Here is a 10,947-nt window from a genome sequence, read left to right as displayed (position 1 = left end):
TGGTAATTCAAAGTATATCCAAGTTAAAAAGTGTTACCAAGTTCCTGCTTCACAAGAGGGATGCAACTGCAGCAGCCTGCACAAAAAATTGAGATTGATCCAATTGAGCAGTTTAATCCTTTACAGCAAAATATAATGTTGTCGTCCTGTGAGCAGTGCAGTGCAGCCTGCACCGTCAGTGATAATAAAGCCGCTGTTCTGTGAGCTCTGGAGAGCATCTCCACTCCGAGTCTGCCAGTGGAGTTGCGACTGCGCTGCAGGTGGCAGTCTATCTGGTACAAAATCCCATCAGAGGTTTTATCGCCTGCATAGGTGATGTTATTTTCCAGAAGGTTCTATGTTTGCGTAGAAGTCCTTTCTTGGAGTTGCTTGATCCAAATATGTTATGTTATTTTATCTCATGACAAGATTGTGTTCCACCGGATTGACCAGTACCGATATTAAACACAGCCACAGGAATAACAAAAATGAAGAATTCGGTCATTTTTTTAAATAAGATAACTAGGCTACTCACATAATGCCCCCAAGGGTTAATAATAACTATATAACACAATTAGAGAAATTAATTATTAGAAGGCACTTGTTTACACTGTCCAAACACATTTAAGAAGTGTTTTTCTTTTTGGCCATTACATTTTTATTTGAAGTGTCCTATCTCGGGGCAGTTGCCATGCTGTGTCTGGGCTAACGAGGAACAGGCAATGAGCACCAGGTGTTCTATTAGCTCTGAATGAATACACGGCTCCCTTAAGTCAGGTTTAAGCATTCAAAGAAAAAAACAGACATGTTGTTTTCCAATACAAACCACTAGATGGCCTTGCTGTCTCCTATTTGGAGTCGTCACAGGTCTAACCAATAACACATTGGATGTTACCATTACAAGGTTTGAGTGGGTCATACTGTGTATTATATCATATGTTATTGTGTTTTATTCAATAGTAAAGAAACATTCCAGTTTTGACTATTATATTGTGGTGGACTGCACATATTTAGTTTATGAATACTGGGGCCTCAAAAACCCTACCAGAGGAAAGGTATCGTGTTGTTATGTTGTGCCTCAGGAGGAAACAAATTACTGAAGAGGAAACAAATGTATATAGAATGAAGGCCTTCTGCTGTCCAAATGACATGCAACATATTTTATCTATTCAGAAAATGTGGTTCACAGTTGCTTTTCTTTTTGCTGTGCCGTTGATTAACGGTGTTGCCTCACGAAAAATGTCATTCTTTTTATAGGATATTCCTATGCTTTCATATTTGATGACTATTTTCACATTCAAATGACTGACAAATTCAACAAAGATAATGTGGTCCACATCCTTGTGGACCAGCTGTTCTAACAATGCTTCACTTTATCTTAGATTTACTGATTTAAGTTGAGATTGTGTTATGATAAAAAAAAGTTCTACATTGTGCTTGGAGCTTCGATGTCAAATGAGTTCAGCAACCAAAAGAGGTTTAGCTTAAATATGAATTAGTAAATAGACAATCTCTCCACACATGGGAAGACAGACAATTGTTTGTCTGTAATAATGTAGAGAATTTCTTAAGCCCTCCAGACAAACTGTATAGTGCAGAATGAGATAAACTAATAAAAACTGAATTTTACCCAAACAATGGCAGTATTGAATTGTGTTGTTGAACGTCTGAAACTTCTATATGAACTAATGAGAAAGAAAAAAAGAAGAAGAATATCTTCAGATTAACAACAAATAAAGTATAGAATGGTTCAGTTTCGAAACAACTTTAATATCATCATAGGTATAAAAAAAGAAAATCGTTTTTAATTAATGTGTTTGAGAAGTTTCATTGCTAATCCATTTGAAGGCAAACACGCACACATTTTTGCAGGTAGGACAGTGTGTGGGAGAGTTCTTGAAACTTTTCATACTCTTACTCTCCCCACACACACCTGTGTCATAAAGTAATGTGGACGTGCTCTACGGAGCTGAGTTATTCAGTCCATGAATTTCTGAAATGTCTATGAAGAAAAGCACTCGGTGTAAAGCTTTCCTAGACTCACCTGCGGGTCTTTATGCATGTCTTCTGCCTTGGTTAAAAGAAATTGCCAGAGCCAAACAAATATCAAAAGTTAGTACATTCCCTCAATATATTAAGTGGCTGTAGTTATATTTAAGTCGCCCACAAGTTAGCAGAGACATAAAATATTTATCATAGAATAAAAAAAGCACTTAGTGATGCCTAAAGGAACCTTAAACCAGCACAGCGCACCCCTGATGGCAAGAGATTAACAGATTAAGCCAACACAGTCTGTGACCTAAGGTGGTACTATATAGAGTGACAACTTAACCCTCATCAACAATGATGAGAATGTTTTCAAATCCAAAATAGCATTGTATTAAAGAAAAAAAAACTACTGCACTGTAGAAAAGGATGTTCAAAAGGAATTCCAGTTATTGTTATAGACATATTACTTTCTGTGCTTATCAGCCACATCAGTTATCATCCCAGGGGATACACGATTTCAGTTAATGTCCCCTGACTTATTTTCAGTTCCACCAATAGGTCAATATTTGATGGAGTGAAAGCCAGACAGTGCCCTTCTGGAAGGCATCCACTGGCTGCACTGTCCAGCAATCACTGCATAAAGTAGGAGTGTTATTCTCCAACATAAGATTGGCTCATATTCACCGAAGCTTTTGAATAAATAAAATAAAGAAATCTCCTTCACATTTGCAATCTGGTCAAGACACATTGATAACATAACATAACATTGCTCTGAGAGGGAAGGAAGTGCATTGACATGGCAAGATGGTGGATTTGCTTAACTCACACTATATGGTTGAGTTAAGGAATTCAACTGAAACGGTTTCAGGCGAGGACAGGTTGTCAGTCAGTGAATCTAGCAAGAGTAATGGCAATTAAAGGGGTTACCTTCCAGACATATCCCACATCATCGGTCAAAAGGGCAGCAAGAAAATATGCATTAGAGTGCTTGTTTTTCCTCTTTTGTGCTTGAAAAGCAGAGAAAAATACACGGACAGAAAAAGTCCAGGATGGTCAAACTTTAGTTGGAAAAAAAGACAGACAGACAGACCAAACACAGGACAGTTCAAACCAGGTTACTCTGACTCCTTGTCTCAACCAACATTATCGACCAATTCTCAGTCTGTCCATTCTTATCTACTCCCATGCCTCTCAACATTAATTCCATCCATAGTAAATATTTAAAATATAATTTGTAATATCTCACGACATAAAAAAAATACATTTTTGTCCTGGAGTAATAACACTGTCATCTCCATCTGGTATCATTATAGGGGGGATTAATACCTACACTGTAGAAGTTTCGATTACAGAGCCAGAGAGAGACACCATTTAAAGATGCAGGCCTTTGCATCCATTAAGACGGCCGAGTGCTGTGTAATTGTGAATAAGTGCATCAAAATTGATTCTATAACAAAAGGTTATAGACTGAAGCAACAATAAATAGAAGCACAGAAAGCATTAAGAATACATGTCTGGGTGAAAATAAATAGTTTTTCTGTCACTTATTCTTCTATACGACAAACACCATCAAATGAAAAGAATATTGACTGCAGCACGGACATATGAACACACAGAACCCTCGGATGAATCATCTGAGCTCTGTAATTGGTCAAAGGGAATCACTTAAAGTTTACTTGGAAGCCTTGACAGCTATTTCCTGCGCCTTCTCTAGGGTGTAGAGAGTTAAAGTGGACAACCGAGCGTTTTACTGCACATCCAGAAGGATAGAGTGAATCATCAATTAAGGAGTCTATGAGTCGTTGCTTTGTGTTTTTTCTGTGAATTCAGTCTCAGCAGTGTGCAATACATTGTGGGTTGTTCAGTTCAGATTAAGACATGTCAAATGAGGATTTTGGAAATAAATCCAAATTGGAGTCAAGTTGTGGTAATCATACGCTTTCAACACAGATTGTAGTCAACAAATACTTAACAAGTGGAAAATTCACATCATATCTCTTTAATTCTTGCAAAGATTTATGCTTGAGAGCTTCGTGTTTTTCACATAATAGACGTGTTTATTTTCGTAACAAATACCTCTCTGCAGACAATATAAACACTGATGTTGCAGTGATAGGGAATGAGGTTTTTTGTTTTATTACAGCATCAAAATGTGGCTTTGAAGGTCTGGGTGGAAAATGCCCTCAACAGGTATTTGACTTTGACTTCAGTCCATATTTGCACCCATCTTTCAATGAATTGATTAAACTAGGAATGTTCCTCTATGTACCAATATGTGCAAGACCTTTTATGTTAGTTCAGTTGGGTTTTTGTTGAAAACGTTTCTTGCTTAAAAATTTGAGGGAACCAGGCAAATGAACATGCAACATTCCTCTTAAGCTCTCCACTCCATCGTCTACCGCTTTTTTGTGCTCAAGGATATATGTCAAAATGAGCTGAAGGCTGGTTTTATAGGTCTCTTTCCAAAAGAGTAAAGTCATGTGACCTCCTTGAAAAGACTTGACCATTTCTTGCCAAAACTCGAATGAGAATTGTATTATTTGTAGAATTGTGTTTGTGTTTGGTGGCTTGCAAACCCTAATACTTTGACAAGGTGCTCTATATAAGCCCCATTCTTACTCTCAACGTTCAACCTGTTTGTTCTGTTAGTTAAATAGATGTTAAAGAATTGGGTCCAAGGATTTGGTTAGAGCTGACCAGAAGGATGGAGTTAACAAATACAATTATTGTGCTGTCTCCCTGATTTTAGCATCTTTACACTTCTCATAGAACTTTAAATTAATTTACTATTTTTTTCACTTTGCCGGAATGCCACTAGTCAAGACACCAATGGATTTAGATTAGATTAGATGTATTATCCCCAGGGGAAATTCATTTTTTCACAGCACTGTACATGAACACAGTATACATATTTTATTTGTATTTATTTATTTGTTTATTCCAGACATGGCAGTTATTTTAGAACAAAACATACACTTTACAAAACATGTACACTTATACTGTTTTTTTTATTTTTGATAGCGCATGGTGGAAAGGAGCAGGGGGAAGAACATCTTATTTTACCTCCCCCTTCTAAAAAAAAAGAAATGAAATAACTATAAAAAAGTAAAATAAAAGCACTATTCTTTCAGTCACAGTTGCTTACAAATACTGAAACATAAAACCAGAACACAATCAAAAGTCAACTTCATACTGTCTAATTACGTTTTTGTTATACATTTTCTTAAACACAACATTTTTCTCACAGCCCTTTAAATCATTCGGCAAATAATTCCACTTCTTTACGCCAACTACAGAGACACACATCTGCTTTTAAAGTAGTACGTGCAAACTGATGCTTACAAATGTAATTTTTTCTCCTATGATGCTCATCCTCTGAAATTAAAACATACAATATATAAACAACAACAACAATAACAAATACAACAACAGATAGCGGCACACATGGCAGTTAAGACGAAAGAGAGACGTTGTTGTGACAGACTGACTATTACACTTATTTTGCAGTTCACACATTTCAGTGACTTTTTATTCCCCCGGCTAGATTGACAACATTCAAGCATCACAGCAACACCTTTAGAGAAGGAACAAGGAACGGTAGCTAAAGAAAGACCTTCCTCTCCACCTTGAGCACCTGACAGTTTTAGTCAGAGCTGTCTTTATTACTCCTACATCTTGTAAAAACAATGCTCTGATCAAACTTGTTCTCTTCTGATAGTGGTTCTCTACCCCCTATTCAACTTTCAAAGTTTGTGCACAGACTTCCATGCAACAACAAGGCTCAAATTAAGCACAATGAACAAAAGGTTGGGATCATTTATAATTACCTCCAGGAGGTTATTTTTTTACTCTGTTTGTTTGTCAGCAGGATTAATGCTGAATTTCTAGGTGGATTCGGGTAGCAGGGCTCAAGGAAAAACCTCTTTCATTATGAAATTCTAAAATGAAATACGTTACATTCCACTTTCCTGCAATGTACGACATTCATTATCTGGGCCAGGATTTTGCACCTGACTCCAGTCAACCCTGTAAAAGTTAGTCTGTTAACCATATCTGAATTATATCTCAAAATACCCAGAAAGTATTCTCAATACCTACGTCTCCAGATTCCTATATTCATACAGATTTTTGGCGGTGTGACTCAGATAGTTGATTGGGCTTGGACAAAGAGCTTTACTGCTTACCCGTTCAGGCCCCTCTTGTCTCTGATGCGAAGTGTCATCTCTTCGACGTTCTGCTCATTAAATGCTCCCACACAAGAATCTGTCTGGTTGAGTCACCGCTTCTATCAGTTAGTGTTTGTGTGTGTTCGTCTTTCTAATGGCTTGGCTCTGTGGTTTTGTATGTCTGTCTGTTGACGAGAAAATTATGTGTTTTTTATTTGTAAAGCTCCCTCATGCCCTTGATCACAGTAATGGGAGGACAAGTTGATTGTGTGTGTGGTGTGTGGTGTGTGGTGTGTGTGTCTGTTTAATTATTTGTACTTGTTATACATTGGAAGGATTTAGACGATAAGGATAAAGCTTGCTGCTTCGATCATAGTCAGTCACATAACTTATTTTTTAGACCTCTCAGTTTGATCTTGTAGAGCGTTTTCAGGTCCAGAAGATCGCTTTTGTGACCCCATTTCATAAACGCTATGAAACTGCCAACCTTAACAACTATAAGCCAATTTCTAAAGGATTGTGCCTTTATAAAAAATACTAGATCTACTTTATGGTTGTGACCAGCTTAAATAACATCTCTCACCATATCTTAATCTAAGCATATACACTCATTGGGTGTTTGGAAAAAAACACAGTAATGTTGCTTTTACTGACACTCTTATTTTTAAATTAAGTTATCTCAGTTTAAGATACAATTTATGGATCTTTTAAAAGCATTCAATACATGATCATCTTGTCATCTCCACTAAAAGTGTACAGCTGTTGAAAGACTGACCAAGTAAAGTATCTTAAATATTAGAAAAGGAGTGAGCTTTCTTACCAGTCTAAGATTATGTTGAAATGTAATACATGCATGCTCAGCTGCTGTTTAAATGTATTACTGGAGATAATTATAATGCTTATGAGCTGTATGCTTATTGTGTGGCTTGTTTCCTCTGTAAGGCATGAGAGACACTTGGCATTATTATTTTAATTATAGGCTTTTCATGTATTTGTACCCCCTTACAGCACGTTGCTAACTTGTTGCTTTTATTTTTGGCCTTTTCAGAAAAATGCTCAATCTAAATACTGGCAGTTTTTAGTAAGCTTAGAAATAAAGGTTTTTATCATTAGTGTAAAGTCGAGTGCACAATAATGTAAAATGTATCTAATTTTTTATCAGAAGAACAATTGATGTTGTTGGTTACATCCCATTCACATTCAGTTGTTGTGGTTTAGTTGCCTCCAATTGTGATTGTATTAATTTCTTATTCATGTATTTTCAAATCAAATCAAATCAAGTTTTATTTATATAGCACATTTATAAACGATTTTTGGTTGAGCCAAAGTGCTGTACATATAATAAAAATAGCCNGTAGATGGTATTTTAAACTCGATGCGCTCTGAAACTACGGGGCGGCCGAGGACAAAAAATACACATGCGTTAATCGCGTTAAAATAATTAGTGGCGTTAATTTTTTTTGCGTTAACGCGTGAACTTGACAGCCCTAATAAAAATATATGGCAAATCATTACGATTGTCTGTGATTTGGATGTTTTTCATTCTAGCAAGTACACATCCAAATGAGAAACATTCAAAACCTTGAAGGTGCCTCAAACATGTGATGTATTATTATTGTTAGTATCACTCACTTTGTGTTGGTGCAGCTGGTGGATGTAGTGTCGGTTGACAGGTCTCTGCAGAAATCTCAGGAGCCACTATAGAAAATATTAAAACATGTCATTATTATCAACAGTAAAATAAAGAAATAATGTTGTATGACACTTAGCATCTTCACTGTAGTCAGCAAACTGTACAAGGTACAAAGAGTCAAACATACACACACCTGGAACAGTGATGTTGGTCTCTGTTGGCATTGGGGCGGATGGTTCCGGCATCAGAAACATCAGCTCCTTTGGAAGGGGCACAAGTCTCTTTACAGGCAGAGCAGGGGCTGCATGGAGGGATGGCCAACAGATCCATCAACATGACAGATGTACAGTGAATGTGATTCAGGGTTTGAATGTATAAACAGTAATATAATGCATTACCTTCTACTAGTGAAGCCTTCAGTTGACTTTGTGTGGAGAGGGTAGCAGAAGATACTAAAATAGAAAAGTGTGTCAGTTTATTCATATTATGGCAATATAGAAATAAGTCATTATGTTAGTAAGACCAAACATCACCCATCTTTACTCCACCTGCTGATCTCATAAAGTGAAACACACTGTTTCTCATATTAATGTTTAGAGAATACATTTAGTTCATACACATGCATTACTTTTGTTTGGATTAATATTCAGCATTCAGTCATTACAACTCAGTCTGAGCAGGTGAATTAACTTGGTACACTGCAAACACATGTGTTCAAGTGTTAGTGACCACAGCAGTTTAAATGTGTACTTTTCATTCAATCCAAATAAGAACAAAAGCAGTAACTTACCTCAACATGACTGGTTTCAATTCATAGTCACTAGGACAACATGTAGAAGAGCAAAGACAAACAGACCAGAACATGGTCCGACCAGAACATGGCCAACATGTGACAGAAAGTCATGCTTAATTTTGGGAAAATAATTCATGGTCCCAGAGTTGTCAGCTGATGACATCAGGAATGAAAAATAAAAATAAACCTCTTTTTGTTCTTGGAGCTTGTTGTGGGCTTGCTGTTGATGGTGGTGCAGAGACCGCTGCAAAAAACAAACACAGAGTGATTTATATACATACTTTGAGCTGTAAAAAAAAAAACACGAGTAATATCGAACAGCCTGAATTCTAAATGATTTGAACTCTTCAGGCAGTATAAAACAAGCAGAGACAACATGTTCACTCACAGCTCTGCACACGTTGCTTGGAAGGAGAGATACTCAGCATCGCTTGCTCTTCATTTTGATCCATCCCTAAATGAAAACAGACAAGACTTAGATCAGACATTATGGGGTTAACATCTCAGCCCTAGCTTTAACTGTCTGACATTCACATTGTGCTATAATATATGTAGTGTTATTTTACTTTGGATCTTGTTGATCTTGGTGTACCGGCTTCATTAAATGCCTTTCTTCCTGTATGTCTGGAGCTCTGTGTTTGTTGAAACAAACTATTTACACTTCAATTACCCCCCATGGGTCAAACCCTTTAACTAACAAAGGAAACAAACTTGAGGGTGAAGGGAGCTCAGCCGAGGGTGAGTTCACACCTCAACTGCCTTTGTTCCAGGATCCCAGCTGCCTCCCCCAGTCATGCGACCCAGGTAACACTTTAGTGTGGAGTGTCCTATCTAGAAACACCCTTTGTCCAATTTCCTTTTAGCTAATTCAAACAGAAATGCATTTCAATGATAAAGATTGCTTTTACAAGTCATGTATATTAAAACAAGTTCTATCACCAAAATAAAAGTAAAATGACTTTTTATGCAGAATTGTCAATATCTATAAAAAATAATACGGGAGTTAATGGTAAACTTACATGGTAGTTAGCGTTACATTTCATTTTATATTTAAATATGCATTAATGTAAACGCTAACACAAGGAACTCGCAGTAATTTCTACTCACCAAGTCAACAAAAACACAATAAACTCACACACAAATCATATTACATTAACTTTAAGCTGCTAAAGTTTAATTCACTTTACATTAACATGTATTTTTCATCCCAAAGTGCCGTGTACATGCAGCCGTTAGACTCGATACACTTAGGAAACACGGACAACTTTATGGCGTTCATCTAAACTAAAACACGTTAGACAAAGCCCAGATAACACATCATTACATGTCGCTTCTTTGTTATTAATTCATGTTAATATAACTTACCTTGTAGTTTGGTCGTAATGTCCAGAGATGAAAAAGATGTACGCAGTAACGTCGCTGTCCAGTCTCTCACTGAGGGAGAGAGGGGGGGAGCAGACAGCTCTGACTGGCAAGTGTGCCACAGCGCCACTCGTGGCCAAAGATATATTACATCCGTAGTGATTGAGCACTACAAATGGGAAAGCGTTTAGGGAGTTTTAGTACAATTACCTGGGCGGAGTAAACGACCGGGGTTCAATTCCCCGACGGGGAGTGCACACACTTTTGTTGCTGTTGTTGTGGTTAACAGCCATGCAGTACAGACATTCAGAAAAATAATGCCCCTGAACCACCTAGGCTGGAAAATACATTTTGGACAACTGTAAAGACGAGACCATGAGGAACAGGACGCAAACACAAAGCAGGACATCTAAAGGAACTTATAAGTGGACGACGGACTCTCCCCATTCTCTTCTGATGACAAAATGTCAAATGAAATGTTGGTGTCCATAAAGGCTTATTGCTATAGTTTCCTTCTGGCTGTCTATGGAGCACATGAGTAGATTTTTCCTCTTTCCATCCATATTGCCCTGATGAAATCCAAGGGCCCTTATTTCTGTCAGTATTGAGCGATTGTCTGATGAACAGTCTGTCAACAGTCAACAGCTTGTTTGATCTCTTGGAGCTTCAGATTCCCTGGTAGTACTTTCCAGTTTCTGAAATTTTTGGAAAAGGGCCTTTTATCACCGTGGGTGCCAATGGTTGAATACCTGGCTCACCTTTGAAGAAGGCTGGTTGTTTATGGTGCTGAAAAAGGATTTTGCATTCAGAATCGGAAGAACATTTCACAGGATTTTCCTTGGCCATTAATACTAAATGGATGGGCGTTGAATCAGTTGGGCAACGTTTACACGCAGGATCAGAATGACTACACTACAAGAGATGTGGCCCCGTGGGTAAGGCTCGGAACATTCAACTGACACGTTACAGATTATGAGACTGACGCGCTGCTAACTGCGCCAACGAGGACCGCAAAAAGGCAACAT

The 10,947-nt window shown here is 37.6% G+C and overlaps 1 long non-coding RNA gene across 2 annotated transcripts; it reads right to left on the bottom strand.

Moving 5' to 3' along the window:
• Positions 1–7,761: 7,761 nt before the first annotated feature.
• LOC104947991 (uncharacterized) lies at positions 7,762–9,981 on the bottom strand. Of its 2 annotated transcripts, XR_798616.1 has the most exons (6): positions 9,926–9,981; positions 8,949–9,014; positions 8,558–8,804; positions 8,166–8,219; positions 7,961–8,068; positions 7,762–7,832 (listed from the first exon to the last, which is right to left on the bottom strand). It is a non-coding gene; the product is annotated as an uncharacterized lncRNA (long non-coding RNA). The 2 variants fall into 2 exon arrangements; XR_798615.1 differs by having other exon boundaries at positions 8,166–8,804.
• Between the last annotated feature and the right edge of the window lie 966 nt (positions 9,982–10,947).

Source organism: Notothenia coriiceps, unplaced genomic scaffold, assembly GCF_000735185.1.
Source record: "Notothenia coriiceps isolate Sejong01 unplaced genomic scaffold, NC01 NC01_scaffold00013590, whole genome shotgun sequence".
Taxonomy (NCBI): Eukaryota; Metazoa; Chordata; class Actinopteri; order Perciformes; family Nototheniidae; genus Notothenia; species Notothenia coriiceps.
The sequence above is the reverse complement of the archived record's forward strand: the minus strand, read 5'-3'. Positions and strand labels throughout refer to the sequence as shown.